Below are 18,645 nucleotides of genomic sequence, written 5' to 3'. Positions count from 1 at the left end.
CGTAGTTGGCAATATCAATTTCGTTTCTCTCTCTATCTCTCTTTCTTTTCATCTGAAATGTCATGTGGTATTAACGTATGGAGATTCCTTTCCTGATTTTCTTATGAACATGTCTTGTACTAATCGCTTGTAATAAATTTACAGGGTTTGTAAGTTACATATTTTAGTGAGTGTTTATTTGTTTTTCGTTTATTGATTTTTTCCTTTCTTGACATGGTAGACAGCATTTAACAACGTCTTTTACATACAAAGCAAAACTAGCGGACTTTTACATCATTTTCGGGCAAATCAAATAAAAAGACAAATGATAATAAAAACGGTTAGTCACAGGTCACAAAATGCATGATTGAATGTCCGTATTACAGTGTCGAAGTCTCTCATTTATAGGTGGAGCCAAAAGGCACGCTTGAAATATGCGTGAGCACATTTTGGACCGACGCACAAGTGAATACACTTTTTCTTGTTTTTTTTTATTACATTTTCATCACAAACAAGAGCCAGTGCCCCTTTGATGTAAGGGGCTACTATCAGGAACATAAGTTGCAGGGATATTATGTAGGGAGTTGAGCAGCAAGATGTCTGTTCACATTACACTTGAACTTCTGCATGTCTATAGTTTGGGAAGCAGGAACCCAGAAGGGAATTCCAAAGTCTAGCGGTTCTGGAGAAGAAACTATTAGAGTAGCAGGCTTTCTTACATCTAGAGATATCTACTGTGTAGAGGTGGGACTTTGCTGCTTGTCAGATATATCGGGGTATTTACATTGAGGGCGTACAAGGGCTTGTGGTTCATCAAACAATCTACCAGTAAAAAAGGCAGAGGGATGCAACATTTCGTCGATGGAACAGAAGTTGAAGCTTAGATGACAGTTCAGGACCTATCAGATTAGCGACTCTCTATTGAACCCTGTCGAGGAGTGAGAGAGTAGTAGCAGTTACACCAGCCCAAATGTGATAGTAGTACTCCAAACGTGGGCGATTGGTGGCCTTGTATAGGTACAGGATACTTTCAGGTGTAAGTAACTTTCTAGCACGGTAGAGAGAGCACACCTTTGCAGTCTAGCATCTCTCACCCTAAACACTTAATTTTACTCCAAAATTTATATATCTGCTTCTGATTTCAAAATTTAAAGATTAAGTGGAATACTGTCCACTCAATATGTCAAAAAGCGTTAAGTTTGCTGGCAACAATGCGATGGTGATGGAAGTTAGGTTATCGGATACATAACGGATAATATGAGAGCTGATTCGTGACATGCACTTTTTATAAAACGCCATTACAGAAGAATCAATAAATAATCTAAAGGAAATAACTTTTCTATATTTCTGAGTTATACAAGGTAAACAAGTATCACAAAATCTGTATTCTTCAGTTTAGAATGAACTCATTGAATCACTTAACAAACTATATTTTATTGGAATTCATTTATTTTAATTTTTATTCATTTTTGTTAATGCGCAAATATATGTCTAAGGATGTGGGAGCATTACATATCTAGTTTCTCTGTGGCCTTTATACATCTTCAGGATTTTCTTAACTCGAGGGTTGATCTACAGGATCCACTGGTGTATGATTCAGTGGTCGGCCGCTTTATCCATGTTGGTGATGTCTGACTCTCAGGCCTCCTCCTCTGGCTAAGTTCTGGTGATGACTTGTTCTGAAGTATGTGTGGTGTTGGAACATTGTTGGTATGCAGTTCTCTTTGTGATGCAATTTCTTCAGATGTGCATAGTTTGTCAGATCTACCTTAAGCATCGAGTTTCTTTTACTTATTCCTTCGGCAGATGGTATCACTTTCAGACTCAGCTATGTATGGTATTCGTGTCCCATCAAAATACTAGATAATTCAATTTGCTTTATCGTTATTTTATGGAAAGTGTTCGACTGAGCTTCAATGTATAGTCCCCCCTCGCCAAACTTTTACGAGAAACACTCGACTAGCTGAAAACATTATCAATAATTTTCCCCATTCTTTATCTGTGCCTAAACATAAACATAGATTCAATGATCAAAGCTTCTTTCTTAGAACTTCACGCCTGTGGAATTGTCTTCCGTTTTCCTGCTTTCGAGCTGTCTATAATATGGTTGTCTTCAAGTCCAACGTGAACAAGTTTCTGAAGAGTCGTTTCACTTAAGTTAACAAATTTACCGAACTTCCATTACTATCGATTACTATATTGTCCTTTTGACTACTCTACACTCTTTAACCCTTATCCTTGAGTGGCCTATCGGCCTTGATAAGTTGTGATGCCTATGTAAAAAAAATAATTCCAGGTTTTCATATCTCTGTTACCTTTGATAGACATAAACTTTCTGGCCTGCATGTAGAAGTTGTCTGTTATGCTGCTTTTTATAACCATTATTTGATCTGATAAAGAGTTAATGTTCGCAGACATCTGTGTGCCTACGTATGCCATCGTATCCCAGTAACTGTCTTGTTCAGTTTCTTTTCCTTTGGCAATATTCTGTTGTATATTTCGACCATCTTCTCATGGAATCTGTTAGATTTCGGAAAATGTAGAAACGATGTCTTGTGTAGAAGTCTGTAGGATACGGAACATGTCTTAAATTCGTTGCTTGTGAAACGATTGTCTGAGTATGGAAATTCTGGTACACTTTGTTCCTCAAATATTGCCGTTATCTTTTGATGACGGCTGATGATGAGATGAAGTAGAGGCGTCGTATGAATGGATTATGCTTGTAGTCGTCTGCATCAAGAAGATATTCCTTCTCAGCCATTGAGAATAAACCTGTGCTGATATGTCGTCAAAAGTAGGAGTTTAATGATGTTGCATCGATTCAGTAGGGATACTTCTGTAACAGAGCGCGGACGCGCATGTGATAGCAACAGCTGTATGACAATAATTGTATGCAAATGATCAAGCAATGTGTGAAATGACGTCACAGCGATGAAGAAGGACAGAAAAAAGATAATAAAAAAGAAAAACGTGGCCTAAGAGTGATGAAAATAGACATGTTACACATGTGGCCTAAGAGCGACAGGGAAAGACGTGTCATAAACATAGCCGGTCAAAGAGAGAGTATCACGTGTTCAACAGGGAATACTATTGTTAATCACATTGAAGTACGAGAAGATTTTGAAAAAAAAACAGGGCGTTATTTTTTAAGTACCTGTAAATAAATTCTGTTGTTTCAATTGAAAAAAAATGAATCGAATTCTTTCCCTGTTGTTGTTTCCTTGCGACTGACTGCATACAACGTGTGGGTCCCGAGTGTTGACATGTAACGATTACGTAACACTTGGCTGATACTTTTGGCAGGTGTGACAATTAATTACTATGTTCTCAATGTCTAATTGATCCCTACCCAATATATAACTGAACCAGCTTTAAATCTGTTTCTCTCAACTCTTGGATGCGATGCATGTTCTTCAAATATACCACTTTGTAAGGAAGCTTGTATTATGATTTTTTTGTTCTTAGGGAAAATACAATCTTGAACCCTAATCTCATCTCCAAAGTTCCAAAACGGCAAGAAGTAGCTTAATTAATCAGCTCGATTGATACGCCAGCCAGACATTACTATACTATAAGTTTTTTAGTAATCGATCTTACAACGTCTCAATATCGTTGTTCTCTATTTTTGTTAGTTCCAAATTAAAGTAAATTATCATTGTGTGGACATTAGGATCAATTCTACGGTTCAACTAAGAATATCCCGGGTACAATCGACACACTACTGTCAAAACTTTCATATCCACACTCTGTTGTCAAAACTTCCAACTTCACACTCTGTTGTTGAAAGTTTCAACTCAAAAACTCGACAGTCTTTTAAGTTGACTTTCACACCACGACGTATGTAGCACTAGGAGTATCAGAAGCCGCCATTGAAAACTTGAATAAACATCTGATTATATAGACTTCTCTGTTTCAATATGAAAATGTAATTTCAAACCGTATTTTTTTTCAATAAAATGAGGAAAGACCACAGTTTAAAATAATGAAAGGTTTAATCGAAAAAAAGTACAATATTTTTTCATCGGTTTTCTTAAAAAAAAAGATTTCACGAAATTCAACAAATTTTAACTGATACCAAAATGTATTAAATATATATAAATGACAAAAAATCACTTACCTGTAAAAAAACTAAGCAATGGCTGCTTCAATTCTTCATTTATAAGAATTGTCCATATTTATATTCCATGTATTTTTTAAATAAAAGGATTTTTTAAAGCAAAGGTCTCAGAAAATCGCATTTTCGTAACTCGTTTTGCGCCATTAGCTTAAAGCGATGCTGTTGCTAATTTGCAACTTATCAAATACGGTTTCGTCAAAGGGACATAATTAATGTCTCTTTTATTGCGTGCTGTTAACCAAAATTAGTATTTTGGGGCCTCCGTAGGTAAAAAAAAAACACACACATGCACTTATAAGTTTTTGCCGTTAAACAAAAAATCCAGTCGACCGATTTTTTTAATTCTCTTAATGAAATACACGAGTTTTGGATTATTATATTTTCTTTCTACTTTATCGAGTGAATTTTTTTTTAAATATCTAAAAAAAAAACAAAAAAACATTGAATGAAATAGAACAAATTGTCGTCAGCGCCCGGTATTTACTTGACGATATAAGCATAACATGAACTTTCATTAAAAAAAAAATCAACGTCGTTTAAAAAAAAAAAGGTTTTAAACTTTGGACTTTACAGGTAAATTTTCAAAAAAACACTTTTTTTCTTGTTTTAAATTAGAATATTTTATTTATTGATCTTTTATCTTCAATTTGTGATATATAAAACTTTGGTGAGTAAATTAATTATTTAAATTTTAATAGACATTTCAAAATGGGGAGGTGAATTTAAAAAAACACCTTGTCTAGAATATTATATTCGGTTTATTGGAAAGAGCATAAAATTTCACATTAACCCTGAAAATATCGCAAAAATTAAACCAATAGAAAAATTTTGATAGATTTTAAAGTTCAAAAATTGAAAAAAAATTCACTCGTAAAATTGAATCGATTTCATACGTAAAAAAAAATGGCTGGTTGCACGCGCACCGGCACTTTGTAAACACTGTTTTTTAAAAAATAAAAATTATATTTCTATTACTTTTTAAACAACTTTAATAGTTTATTTTGGAAGTATATTTATATAAAAAATATTTATGTAAGTATATTTATATATTATATAAACACTATTTATATAAGTATATTTATATATTTATATAAACAACCCACTTCAAAAAGAGAAATTACGAGTTTTTTTTTAAATATTTTATTCGCAGTTTTCTTTTAGGGGTATCAAAATTTCCCCCCAAATTCTGATACACCTAATGCAGCACAGTTGTTTCCAACTCGTATCCTGTTTGCCTCACGTCCGTTTTTATTCACCCTTTCCATTTGCTTTTCAACGGTGAGACTCTACGTTGCTCACGTGACCGCCAACCATAAAACCAACTGGGTGTCGTGATAATACATACTTTGGAAGCATTGACAAACAGACTCGAAGGTGGTGTAAAATGCGTTCTTTATTGTCTAGTAGTAAACGTTGCACTGAGAAACAATGGCGGACGAGATTCATACGTCACGGGCCAAGGGGCATAACTCTAGGCGACTAATAGTCTCTTAGCCTATATTATGACATCCCTTCCCTTCCATATATATGTATATAGTCCAAGGGCGATATTTAGCCTTTATCTGATTAAGGGATAACATAGTCTCTAATATATTATTTAGCTTGTCTCCATTGTTCTAGGGTAATGGTATTGTCTCTTTTTTTTAGGATAGTGTAACCTATAAGTTCAGTTTCTGAGGAGCATTCACTCGTCTCTGAGATCTTCTTAATTCGGGGGTGAGTTTCTCAGTTCGGGTGTGAGGCGTGCCGCTGGAGTGTTGTTCGGTGGTCGGCTGTTCGATTTGTTTAGGGGGGGACCTTCCTTCTGGGTGGGATCCGGTGGAGAGTCGCTGGGGCGAGGTTGGTCGGATCTATTTGCGGTTGTTGATCTCCTCCCAGCTGGTCTGAGGAACTGCCTGTTCCTTCTATAGGTGTTACCGTTCTCAGATTCAACTATGTAGGATCTGGATGTCACGCTGGAGCGCTGAATTTTTCCAGGCTCCCATATCTTTGCTTTTTCCTGCTGGACATAGACATTCTGTCCTGCATGTAGGTGGGAGTGGTGTCTGTTATGTTTCCTGTCATAGCAGACCTTAGAATGATCTTTCTGTTTCTGTATGGCTGTCCTAGTCTGCTCATCGCCAAGTTGTTGCTTGGATACTAGGGGTGTCCGTATTTTTCGTCCGTTGAGTAACTCTGCCGGGGACTTAATGTCTGATGACAGTGGCGTGGCTCTGTAAGCCATCATTGCTAGGTAGCTGTCTTGACCAGTTTCCCCTGCCTTCGTCAAAATTTTCTTGCATGTTCCCACCATTCTTTCGGCGAATCCGTTAGACTTGGGGTAATGTGGGGACGATGTCCTGTGTTGGAAGCTGTACGTCCTGGCGAAATCCTTGAAATCTTTACTTGTAAATTGTGGACCATTGTCCGAGTACAAGATTTCCGGCACTCCTTGTTCCTCAAATATCGTCTTAATACTTCTAATAACGGATATTGATGAGGCAGACGGAAGGCGTCGTACGAAGGGGTTTCGGCTGTACTGATCTGCCACAAGCAGATATTCTTTCCCTGCCAATGTGAACAAGTCTGTGCTGACGTACTGCCAGGGGTACGTAGGGGTTTCGTGCTGGAGTATTGATTCGGGCGGGATACTGGCTTGGTATTTCTGGCATGTGTGGCACTCTCGGACTATATCTTCTATGTCCTTATTTAACCCTATCCAGTACACCGCTGAACGCGCTCGTAACCTCGTTCTCTCTACTCCTTGGTGTGAAGCATGCAGCTCTTCCAGTATGCCTCTTTGCAACGAGGCTGGGATAATGATTCTCTGGCTCTTGAGTAAAATTCCATCCTGGACCCCAATCTCATCTCTGAAATTCCAGAATGGCAGGAGAATTCCTGGGCAGTCAGCCCGGTTGGAAGGCCAGCCGGTCAATACCATGCTTACAAGTTGCTTTAGGAGTGGATCCTGGGATGTTTCCACTCTTATATCTTCAACTCTCGTCGGCGCAAAGTTGAGGTATGAGATCATGCTATGGACGTTGAGATCGATCCCTTCAATGTGCCCACTGGGTCTGGGTGCTACTCGTGACAAGCAGTCTGCAATTGGAACTGTTTTTCCTGGGGTATATTTTACAGTAAAATCATATCCCTCGACCTTCAATAACATTCTAGCCAGTCTTGGGGGTGCTTGTGCTAGATTTTTCAATGCTATCGACTCCAATGGCTTGTGATCCGTATGAATTGTCGTTTTGTGGCCCCAAACGTAACTGTGAAATTTCTCCAGGCCAAAGACGATAGCCAACATCTCCCTCTCTATGTTTGAGTAGCGTGTTACTGGTCCGGAAAGTGCTTTGCTCGCGAATGCTACTGGTCTGTCGTTTTGTAGCAGAGCCGCGCCTATACCCATTGAAGACGCATCTACCTGTAGCACTATTGGTTCTTTAGGGTCGAAGTATCGGAGTGTCGTATGATTTCCGATCTCTTTTTTGATTTCTTCGAATGCCTGTTGCTCCTGTGAAGACCATGTGAAGTCATTCTTCTTCGATGTTAACTCGCGTAGGGGTTTTGTCAGTGTCGCGAGTCGTGGAGAGAATTTGTTCAAGTAGTTCACCAGACCTAGGAAGCTGGTGAGCTGCTTTGCATCCTCGGGGGGTTGCATCTGTGTGATCGCCTCTATTTTCCGGGGATCTGGCTTGACACCGTCTCTTGAGATTATGTGGCCGTAGAAAGGGATTTCGGAGGTTTTCACCACAAATTTCTCTGAATTAAACCTGCAGTTTCTTTCCCTTGCTCTAAACATTAGCTGCCTCAGTGCCTTGTCATGGTCACTGCCGTCTTCCTCGAATCCGTACACTACTATGTCGTCGCATATGGATAGGACATTTTCGAGGTCTCTGAAGTTTTCCTGCATGGCTCTTTGGAACTCATCTTGGGCAGATTTGACTCCCATGGGGTACCTGTTGTACATGTATCTGCCATGTGGGGTAATGAATGTTGTGAGACGTCTCGACTTTTCGTCCAGTTTCAAATGCCAGTAGCCGGACTTGATATCGACTTTTGTGAACCATCTAGCGTTGTCTAGTTCCGCAGTGATGTCTTCGAATGTCGGAGTCGCATAGTGTGGTCTGTGCACTGCTTTATTTAAGTCTCGGGGGTCGAGGCATAGCCTGACCGATCCGTTCCTTTTAGTGGTACAGACGAATGAGTTTACCCAGGGCGTTGGGTCCTTTACAGGGGAAATTATTCCCTGGGCCTCTAAGGAGTCCAACTCCAATTTCAACTTTCCTTTTAGGGATATTGGGACTCGACGTGGTGGGTGGACAACTGGTGGTACTTCGGGGTTTAAATGGATGGTGTGTTCACCTGGCAGACAACCAATGGAGTCGAATACGTCTGGAAATTCCTCAATGATTTTCCTCCTTTCTCCAAGGTTTCCCATCGTACATGGTTCCTGCACGGGGACCGGTTTCATGTCGTGCGGGGGAGTAGGCCGGGATGCTTTGTCCGTCACATGAGTTGTGTCCGTTTTTATAGCCAAGTTAAGGGCGACTAGCCCTAATTCTCTTGATGTTTGGAGTCCTATTAGTATAGGGTCTCTTGATTTCACCACGTGAAAGGTCGCTTTAACGAACTTGTCGCGGGATCTGACCCCTAAACGACAGGTCCCTTCTTGGTCTATCGTTGAGCCTCCAAACGCAATTAGCCTTATAGCTGATTTTTCCAGTGGTACTCCTTTCAGTTCCTTGAATACCTGTTTAGGTAACAGGTTGCTCATTGCACCTGTGTCAATTTTCGCGTCAACCTCTATTTGGGCTTTGCTGTTGCCTATCTTCAGTTTTGTGAAAGCTTCTGTGGTCGCTAACGGTAATTCCTTTACTGTGTGAAAGTACAGCTCCTCTGTGGAACTGTCGTCGTTGCTACCCATATGTGCTGCTGCCATGTGGATTTTATTCTTATTATATTTCCTCTGTGGCTGGAATGACTGTCTGCGTGTGTGCCCCTCGTCTCCCATTTTAGAGTGGCAAACTTTAGCAAAGTGTCCCTTTTTATTGCATTTTAGGCAGTATTTGCCTTTAGCTGGGCATTTATATTGATGGTGTTTTGTGCCACAATTACCACATGTGGTAGGTCCGCTGGGCTGTCTGGTTCTAACTGCGAGTGTAGAGCTGTCTTCTACTGCTGTTGTACGTAATGCTTCCATTTGTTTACACGTGGCTTCTTCTGTCTCGACGATTCCGAGTGCTTTCTCGATCGTGAGATCGCTTCCTTCTCTTATTAGGGACTTTTGTGCAGACTGTAAATAAATACCGAATATGAATAGGTCCAACACAATGGTCTCTTCCACCGTCCGACCGTATTCACACTGTTTGGCTGTCTGACGCAGCCGACTTAGAAATGCGTGTGCCGATTCATCCGCGTTTTGTTTACATTTTAGTAGGTTGTGTCTAGCTACACGAAAGTTCGATCGCGGATTCGCATATTCCTTAAAAAATTGGATATATTTATCCAATGTCCTTTCTTCTCCCTGTCGAAAGGGAAAAGTGTCACTTATTTCCTGGCCCTCGATACCAGACCATATTAGCAAGTAATTTAACTTTGTGTCTGAATCTACGTCTTTCATTGGGCCGTCGAAATATAAATGAACTTGCCTGATAAATCGGTCCATTGATTTGGCCAAATTTGAAGTGTTCCAATCGATTGTTGGAGGTGGTAGTTGCGAATATGTATTCATCGTCGATTGCGAGAAAATACCGACACCACGTGTGTTTTTGTATTAATTTTTTTAGATCCCGAAAATGTTCGTTTTTTTTTTTTTTTTTTTTTTTAGGGTAATATTGTTACTATTCCTTTGATTCATTAGAGGATTTTACTTCAGACACCATGTCGTGATAATACATACTTTGGAAGCATTGACAAACAGACTCGAAGGTGGTGTAAAATGCGTTCTTTATTGTCTAGTAGTAAACGTTGCACTGAGAAACAATGGCGGACGAGATTCATACGTCACGGGCCAAGGGGCATAACTCTAGGCGACTAATAGTCTCAGCCTATATTATGACACTGGGTGTCACCATTTTAGCGTTTTTCCTTTTCTAAACAACCAACCCTTTGAAGTACGTACACATGCTAGCCAAGTAATTTGTAATTTTTCCTACAAATTCTTTGATTGCTGTACTTAGGCGATACGCATGATAGGCAGTCTGCAATTGTTTCTGTTTTTCCTGTGGTATATTTTATTATGACATTATATCCTTCCATTTTCAATGGCATTCTCGTAAGTCTTGGATGTGCTCCTGATACGTTCTTTAGCGCTATTAATTCTAATGGCTTATGATCTGCATGAATGATTATTTTGTAGCCGCATACATAATGGTGAAATTTTACCAAGCCCAAAACTGTGGCTAACATTTCCCTCTCGGTGTTTGAGTATAGAGTTTCTACGCCTGACACTATCTTGCTAACAAATGCAACTGATGTTTCCTTTTGTAAAAGAACTGCGCCATCAATACATCCACCTGGTACATAATCAATTTATCGAGTCAAAATGTCTAAATATATTTTTTTCCGATCTGTTCTTTGATTTCCTCAAATACATTCTGTTGCTAAGATGATCTGGTAAAATAATTTTTTAGATATCAAGTAATAAATTGCAAGTCGTGGCGTGAATTTGTTTAGGTAATTATGATGATTGGGCAGGCGATATTTTTTTTTATTGAAATAACGTTAAAACTGTTCAAGTAACATTTTCGGTATAACATTTTGGAGTTATCTGCCCCTATTTTCGTTGATCCGTCAGATGCTGTCTAACGTTCGACCGGCGCTGATATTTCTAGAATTTGATTATCTTATGTTAAATACAAACTATTGATCATTTTATAATCATCGAACAAAGATCTAAATATTTTGTTAGAACAAAAAGGGGGATGTAGGGTTACTACTTAGACGATTCACCGGTTAGGGACAAATTACAGCCCCCGGTGATGACTATTATTGTAGTAAGAAAAACAGAGGATTTCCAAGAGAAAGAAAATTCCACTACGAACAAACAAACGATCTACAGAAAAGTTTCCACAATATATATATATATACATATATATATATATATATATATATATATATATGTATATATATATATATGTATATATATATATATATATGTATATATATATATATATATATGTATATATATATATATATATGTATATATATATATATATGTATATATATATATGTATATATATATGTATATATATATATGTATATATATATATGTATATATATGTATATATATATATGTATATATATATGTATATATATATATGTATATATATATGTATATATATATATATATGTATATATATATGTATATATATATATATATATATATATGTATATATATGTATATATATATGTATGTATATATATGTATATATATATGTATATACATATGTATATATATGTATATATATATGTATATATATATGTATATATATATATGTATATATATATATGTATATATATATATGTATATATATATATGTATATATATATATGTATATATATATGTATATATATGTATATATATATATATATATATATATATATATGATGGTTCCAAGTGCCACTCCTTCAGACATGAGTCCATAAATGACTTCCATCGCCACAGGACTATTTTAATAGACAAATGCCTGAGGGAGTATCTATATACAGATGATGTTACAGAGTTTTAGCTTTGTACGACAGCTAAGTCTCTCTCTCGGTTCAAAATGTTGAGATCCAGCAACAAGCAAGAGCAAGATAGCCAGCAATAAGTTAAACTGCAGACCAGATTAATGCGGGTACTGGTCTCCCGCTTTATGCTATGTTCAAATCAGAGATTTGCTTCTTTTAGAAAAGTTGCCTTCACCACAGCTTACGGACGCCCTCTCCACTCCAACATACACATACATACACACAAACACACACGGTGCTAGTTGGCCGTTGACCCCGAAAAAGGGTACATTCGCCCTTTGGAAGGTCTTGTTTTTAATCCTTCAGGTATACTAGCTACCCTCCTCACCAAATAAGTCTGGTGGGGGGACCATTTTAGTCGCTGGTGACCCGAGCATGAGGCAGGTAGTACTGGGTTACATCGTACCAGTAGCATATGACATGATCTGATATATAAGACAAGAGAGAACTGTAATTACAGAAATTTGTTTTTCTCATACATATTGTATACTTTTGGAAAATGCCTTACATGGACATAAAGCAATTTTTTGCTAATATTCCACCCCCGAACGAACATGTCTCGTTGGAAATGTTGCAAAGAACTGGCAAAAATTTAAACGAAATTTTCTCAATTATTTGAGTTCCAATAGACTGTCTAGAGAAGCAGATACTTCATATCAGATATCGATATTTTTAGCAACTATCGGGGAGGATAGTTACGATATATACGAAGGGTTGAAGATTAATTCTGAGGAAGAAGAGCATGACCTAGGGAAGGTGATGAAGAAGTTTGAAGATTTTTTTTGTGGGCGAAATGCACGGAGCTTACGAATCTTATACGTCCCAACTTTCGCAAGCAATTAGCATCGGAAAGTATCGAGACCTATGTAGCTGCTCTTCGACAACTTGCAAAGAACTTCAATTCGGACAGCTACAAGATAGGCTTATACGAGACCAAGTCGTTGTCGGAGTTCAAAGCGATACCGTCGGAGAAAAGTTACTGTCTGATAAACAGCATACTCTAGACAAGTGCCTGAAAATGGGTAAAGCCTAGGAAACTTGGAAACAACAGATGCAGACCATTTCCTCCGATACCGATACAGCGAATCCTCAAATCAACTGGGTTAAAAAGCGAACCAACAAGACAAACTCCAGCAAACAATCACATTCAAAGTCAAAAATGCCTAGCAAATGCACATGTTGCGGGAAATTTCCATTCCACAATAGAAATGACTGGCCAACGAAAGATGCACGCTGCAGAATTTGTTCCCGGAAAGGGTATTATGCAAATTTATACAGAACTGATAAGGAGAAGGTTACAGAAATAAGAGAGGACGATGAAAATCATTTTTAGGTTCCGTCACTCTCGAAAAAAATAGATGCAATTACCATTGAGAATAATACAAATTGGCAGGCTAAAATCAAGGTCAACACTAAGACCTGTACCAAAATTATGAATTTGAGGCTGGATACAAGTGCCGATTTGACTGTAATCCCGGACCGATTCTTCAGAAAAATCCCCCACTCATCCAACCCACAACCAAAAGACTGTACGAACTGGGTAATCACGAGATAAACCACATAGGATGTGTGAAAGCTAAACTGGCCATGGAAAATGCAAGCTCTCAACAAAACTTTTATGTTATAGAAAACCTGGAAGAACCTTTACTGAGTGGACCAACAATCAAAGGCATCAATCTGCTGAGAGCAGTTAATAGTGAGACAAGTGAAGGGCACCAATATAAAAAAGAATTCCCAGAACTGTTTACAGACATCCGGAAGTTGGAACATGTGTGCGAAATACACTTAAATGCAGGAGTTCAGCCCTTTTCTATCGCTACACCTAGAAGATTGCCATTGCATAAAACAGAAGGTGCAGGATGAACTGAAACGTTTGGAGAAAGAGGACATACTCCGTCCAGTTAAATCACCAACTGAATGGTGTGCCTCAATAGTTTCCGTCCAAAAAGCTAACGATAAAGTTAGGTTATGCATTGATTTTACCAAGCTAAACGAAAGCATGGCACGGGAGAAATTTCTTTTACCCACCACAGACCAATTTTTTGCTGAGCTCGACGGAGCTACAGTATTCAGAAAACTTGACTGCAACAATGGATTCTATCAAATTGTCCTGCATAAAAAATCTCAAGTCCTTACCACCTTATGAGAAGTACTGTTTCAAACGACTTCCATTCGGGATAAGTTCCAGACCAGAAATCTTTTATAGGGAGATGACACACATTTTGTCCGGGATACCAGGTGTCATCTGTGATATTGTGGTCGTAATAAGTGGAGGAAACCAGCAGGAGCACGACAAGCGACTAAAAGCAATACTGCAGAAAATGAAGGTTGCAGGAGCCACACTGAATGATAACTGTGTATTTTCTGTAAGAACCATAAAGTTTCTGGGCCACATGATATCAAGCGAGGGAATCAAAATAAATCCTGAAAAAATAGCAGCAAATATAGATTTTCCCGGACCAGAGAATGTGTCTGAATTATGACGCTTACTGGGCATGGCAAATCAGGTTGAAAAATTTGCTAGGAATCTAGCCAAAACCACCAAACCATTTCAAGAGTTTCTTAGAAAAGAATCAGAATGGATCTGGGATGAGCCTACAAAGGCAGCATTCCACACCAGTACTAACTCATTATAATTCTAACAAGCCGACAAGAGTATCAGCAGATCCATTTAGCTATGGCCTAGGTCGAGTACTACTTCAGAAGGAAGAAAATGACTGGAAACCGGTATTTTATGCTTCACGATCTCTGATAGAAATAGAGCAGAGATATACATAAGTCGATAAGGAGGCAATGGCAGTCACTTGGTGTTACGAAAAATTTGCAGATTACTTGGTTGGAATGCCAAAATTCACAATCGAAACAGATCACAAACCACTGTTGGCACTGTTGAAGTCGAAGCGACTCGATGAATTGACTTCAAGAATTCAACGTTTCAGCATGAGATTAATGAGATTCTCCTATGATATCAGCTGGAAAAGACCTCACAACAGCAGACACTTTGTCCCTAGCACCTGGAAGTAGTCCCATTATACAGGATATCCATCAGGAGATAGAGACCAATGCATTTATCCGCTCAGTCATAGAAAATATTTTGGAGAGCGATAAAAGATTAGAGGATATCAGGCTAAAGCAAAATACTGACAGATGCAGGTAACTAAATATTATGAGATGGATCACTGGCCCGAAAAGCAAGGCAGGAACCCGAACTAAAACATTACTGGTTTGTCAACCAGGTCTTAACTGTTTACCATTCTAATCTATCAGAGCCGACTTTTCATTCCTAACGGACTTCAAAAAGACATCCTAGATCGTCCACAGGAGGGACACTAAGGTATTTATAAAATGCCGAGCACTAGCTCGTGAAAGTGTGTCGTGGCCTGGACTCTCTAAACAAATTGCAGAAAAAGTCGGGAATTGTGGTATCTGTGAAAAAGAAAGAAAATATCTACCAGAATTACGACAACTGCATATCCATGGCAGAAGATAGGAATGGATCTGTTCAATTCATGGAACACCGATATCTTTTAATTATTGATTATTTTCCAAGTGGATTGAAATAGCCCATTTACAGACAATCACTTCAGCCAGCGTTATAGAGCATTGCCAATCAACATCTGCTAGGCATGGGATCCTAGAGACAATCACATCAGACAGTGGTCCACAATTCAGTTCAAGTGAATTCATAAACTTTTCAAACGTTTTTGACTTCCTGCACCTTGCAATTAGCCCTATCATCCGTAAGGAAACGGAGAGGCTGAACGTGCAGTCCAGACAATAAAGAACTTATTAAAGAAAGCAAGCGACCCATACATAGCACTACTAAATTATTGCAGCACTCCTCTGCATCATGGCAAGAGTCCTGCAGAGCTGTTAATGAATAGAAAACTAAGAACACGGATCCCTATCATTCCTCAAAGAAATTCATTTGATCAGCAAAACAGAGGAACATACAAAAAGGCAGACATCCGGCTCAAAACCAGACAAAAGCGAAACTGTGACAAGCGTCATCGAGCTAAAGACCGTCCTGCTTTTGAAAAAGGACATCTAGTCTGCGTTAAGATACCTTAGACCTGTACAGCTATAGTAAGTAAAACTATGTCACCAAGGTCAGTCCTAGTTAAAACAGATTCAGGACTACACCGGCGCAACAAAGTAATCTGTGCCTAAGGAACAGAGAAACCAGCTTCTCTCAGTTGGCTACTCCACAGGAAGCAAACACTTTATAATGTTCCCCTCGATATGGATTTATGTATAACTGTGATGATGACTCAACAAAACCATGCCAGTAACCAAGCAAACATCCCACTAGAGAGTTCCAGAGGTCCTGATCAAGGGAAATATAATAGACGCGATCGGCAAGTTCCACCACCTAAAAGACTGTCCTTGTAAAAACTTTACAACCGAAAAGAGTATCAAGGGTAACTACACTGACGATTCACCGGTTAGGGACGAATTACGACCCCTGGCGATGACTCAGGAAGATATGTATTTTGCCGCTAATAAAACTTATGTTCTTCTCCTGTACGTGTCTCCGCCTTACTACTAAAACCCAGCTGATAACTTTACAATATGTAAAATAATTAATATAATGCAAAATTATTTGTGATTGCTATCTGTTATTCAAACATTAAATATGTATTTCCTATTTACTAAAATTACAGGAAAATATATCACGCAATTTTCATGCGCATCTTCTGTTGTTTTGCGTTAACTGCCCAGAAAATTACATCTCTGTCCACACTCGACAAAAAGTATCAATAATTTCTACTTCGGTCATTTACATTTTTATAATAATGATTTCTTTCCAGGTTCTATTGAATCTAATCAATCACAGTATACCACAGAAGGAGAGAAGAGAAAAAGAAGCTGGAATGGAACAGACAAGACGCTGCTAAAGGCTGCTCCGCCAGGGGTTACAAGCCACAGAAAAACGAGTTACAATAGCAGAACTCATTATGACTGGATGACGCGTAGAGTGGCAGCTTCAACATCAGAGCAAGTGGAGGACTCGGAAGACTGCAAGGATACTCAGGAGAGTGAAGGGACAGCAGTAGATATGGAAGCAGTCGACGAACCAAATGAAGCAGACAATGTAGATGACCTTGAGCAACAACTTGCTCCACGGAAACCCCATATTGATATGAAAACAGAAGTGTTGTTATTTATAAGATACATATTAGTGAGTCTTTTATCAGTTGAAAAAAAAAAAGGATCAGTTTTCAATTATAACGTATTACTAAATTGAACACGTACTTTGTGACCATCACTGATAAAAATATTGCAACAAAAATGTTGTCATTGATCGTCCCAAAGTATGTATTAAAATCGATGAGAATAACGCGAATAAAGTGGAAATTGTGGAATTTAGAGTGGGTGTCAATTTCGAAAACGTCTGCCATATTTGCATCTCATAAGTTTTGACTGTTGATTGAACGATATTTTTTATTAATTCAAATCATGGTTCTCCTTACCCTTTTGTTTACCAATTTTTACGTCTGTTAAAATTGTAATCACGTGATTACGGTTAGCGACAATAAAATAAACCATTGATTCAAGTGTCGTTTGTTATGAATTTAGCTGAACACGATATAAAAATCACTTTTTGGGTATTCTGCACATATGTTACATTTAAATTTGTAATTTATAATAAAGAAAATAATGTTATTTTCAGTTGGGTGCACTCATTTTACCGAACAGACTCTTCAATAATTATAGTTTATGTCAACCGGTAATTTCATATCTCAAGAATGGAGAAGGACGCTGTTTTCAGAAGAAATGGTACGAAAGGAACTCTTGGTTTGAGTATTCACCCCAGAACGATGTTATGTTTTGCTTCGACTGTCGTCGCTTTTTGAATGAAGGAAAGTAAAGAAACCGGCAGCTTGGAATTCGGAGGACAAAAGCCGTTGTAGAACAGCTTTATAGAAAATAAAAGAGGCATGCTACGTCAGAATCTCACATGATTGGTATGGTTCGATGGAAAGGCTCCCAAATCCAAGAATTTGGTATTACTTTAGAAACAGCTGATCGCAAATTATAAGTTGCTAGAGACGAAGAGAAACAAAGAAATCAAGAAAGTTTATGTAGGTTGATTTCTGTCACTCTATAACTTGCAAGACAGGGTTTTCCAGTTAAAGGTAACAGCGAAAGCTCTACAAGTGAAAATCGAGAAAATTTTCTTTAACTTGTGGAAACGTTTAGCAAGTATGATAGTGTGGTTAAACTGCACCTTGATGTAATTAATGAAAAACAAGAAACACTGGAAAGACCCCAAGTGCCATTACTTTCAAATAGGACTCAGAATGATTTGATCGAGGCTTTCGCCATTTTTGTTACATGAGAAGGAGACACACCTCAGTGATTAAGTAGATAAGTTTGAAAATGATATTTGGTAAAGATTAGAATTGAACCCAGTAAGAAAAGGTAAAAAAGAATATATATTTAAATGTCAGGAATGTAGAACGATTGTCATTGTTCTTGAAAATAACTAAATATTATTTATGTCAGAGTTGGATATGAACCATACAGTTTAGAAATAATGATGAAAATATAGGTTATAAATGAAATAATTCATTTAGGAATTTTTTTGTTTGCTAAAACGTGTTTAGACATACATAGATGAAATCCACGTGAACAATTTCACGTGGCGAGGCATGCTTTATCATCATAAAAAAGGGGGCCTCCCATATATTGAGATGGGTTCGCGTCAGTTAGAAGAGGAGACAGAGTCAGAGAGCGACTTAAAGACACAAGGCAGAGTCGACGAGGGTCGAGTCGAGTTAATTTAAACCCCTTTGAAGCGACAATGTAATCGTAAAAGCTTGAATTCTTGA

At 38.1% G+C, this 18,645-nt stretch overlaps 1 protein-coding gene across 2 annotated transcripts in view; it reads left to right on the top strand.

Annotated features, from left to right (window-relative positions):
- Positions 1–18,645, top strand: part of LOC145239989 (uncharacterized) — an 88,511-nt gene that overhangs the window by 25,434 nt on the left and 44,432 nt on the right. Inside the window, exon 4 of one of the 2 annotated variants that reach the window (XR_013862457.1) lies at positions 16,621–17,354. The exons of the other annotated variant lie outside the window; for it this stretch is intronic. The gene's annotated coding sequence lies outside the window, so the exon portion shown is untranslated. Of the gene's footprint in view, positions 1–16,620; positions 17,355–18,645 lie in introns of those variants that run through there. 2 annotated transcript variants of the gene reach the window in all.

This window comes from Euprymna scolopes, chromosome 19 (assembly GCF_053919585.1).
Source record: "Euprymna scolopes isolate OS-2025 chromosome 19, ASM5391958v1, whole genome shotgun sequence".
NCBI lineage: Eukaryota > Metazoa > Mollusca > Cephalopoda > Sepiida > Sepiolidae > Euprymna > Euprymna scolopes.
Note: the sequence above shows the minus strand (reverse complement) of the source record. Positions and strands in the feature narration are given on the sequence as shown.